The sequence below is a fragment of the Pteropus vampyrus genome, unplaced genomic scaffold, assembly GCF_000151845.1.
Source record: "Pteropus vampyrus isolate Shadow unplaced genomic scaffold, Pvam_2.0 Scaffold115, whole genome shotgun sequence".
NCBI classification, from domain to species: Eukaryota; Metazoa; Chordata; class Mammalia; order Chiroptera; family Pteropodidae; genus Pteropus; species Pteropus vampyrus.
The window spans coordinates 2,020,746-2,022,468 of NW_011888896.1; positions in this window are offsets into that span (position 1 = coordinate 2,020,746).

The window sequence follows — 1,723 nt, forward strand, 5'->3', positions numbered from 1 at the left end:
AACCACTAACCTAAAGACAATGTATCACTTTAATGTCACAAAGTGTCTGTACTAATGATCTGACGTTTATTTTTTCAAACATGTCATCTATAATTCTTCCACATTTTCATATTTCTTAGCATTTGTTGTTTAAATATTCAAAATCAAATTTAACTTTTGGTCCTGAGTTTCTGATATCGTCATCTCCCTTTTTCTTTTCGTGATTTTTAAGTATATTCTCATATTCTTTTTAATATTTTTTGTATATAAGGATGCCATTTGTGCACATGATTCTTTTAGGACATAAACAGAAATTGTAAAATCAATTAATTTCAATAATTATAATTAATGTTACTATATATCACATATTGAGAACTTATTATGCTACATACATTCAATAAATATCTCTCATTTAATTACTAAATGAACCCTCCGAAATACTTACAGGTAAATAAACTGAATCCTTGAGAAGTTGAATACATTTCATGACCTTGAAGTAAGCTATAGAATGGATAGATGGTAAATCACTATCCTAACAAGGACGGCCCTATAATTACAATGCAACATTAGGCTACATTGTCAAGATTCAATTGGACCCAGAATATCAACATCAACATAAAAGCCTGGTGTTATATTTTAAATAGCTTATATCGTTGCTTAGTATTAAAATATCTATTAGAAAGATCTTGATATGTTTACTGTAAAGACCCTCAGTACCAGAGATTTTTACCTTAGTAGAAGCAGTTTAAAATAGTTCCCTATTCATTGCTTGCAGGGCCTCAATTACGACCTACATCTAAAACCTGTAGAGGAAAGCACAAAGTTCCCATGGCATCTTGACATTTTCAGGCAAAGGCGCATTTGAGGTCCCACGTATTGGTATTATGTGGCATTTGCACAGAGATACATTTTAAAACTCCCTCTTAAAGCTGGACCAAGTCCTGATAATAGAGTGGGTTTAGCAGGCTGAAATGTAGGTATTCGTGGGGTCCAGTGTGACAGCCATTCCACAGAACAACAGCATCCAGGAAGAGAGGTGGAAAAATAATTTAAGTGAGAATGGCAGGAAGAATTTTATGTAGGCAGAAGGTAATTACACTGCTGGAATTTAGCCAAGGTGCATGTGATGATACTTCTCTTTTTACTGATTCCTGGGTCTATCTAGATTATGTCAAAACCTTTTTTGCAGGGGTGGTGACTTCTTCTGGGCCCCATATGTGGCTTCTGTTTGCTTAGCCATTGTAAATGTTAATCAAATAATATGCAAATAAAATGCATCCTGTGACCTTGTTCTTATTATGCTAGCCAAGGGCTGAACATCGCATTACGAGTAAATGTTATCGCTGTCCTTTGTTCCAGAATTGGCCACTTGTTTGAAATGACCACTTTGGTGTTAATAAAGGGCCTGTCATAGCAACCTAGGGTTTCTTTTATGGCCATCCAGAGAGGTCCATGTCGGGGATAAACCTGCTAAGTAAATAATCATCCCTTCACCCAAAGGGCACAGATGTAAGCCAGTTCTGAGTCATTTTAAATAACCTGTTTGCGCAGTTAACTTCTCTCCTGCTGTGGAAAGGTTACACATTTTCCACTGTAATTTGGGTTTCTTTTTATTCCCTTCTTTTTCATGGAAAAAATAGTTTTTGGTGAAGTCCAAAGGGAAAGAAAGAAAGAGAGCTCAATTATTGATCAGCATTGTCGATTATTATAGTATAGAGAAGTAAATTTTATAGATTGTATTTGC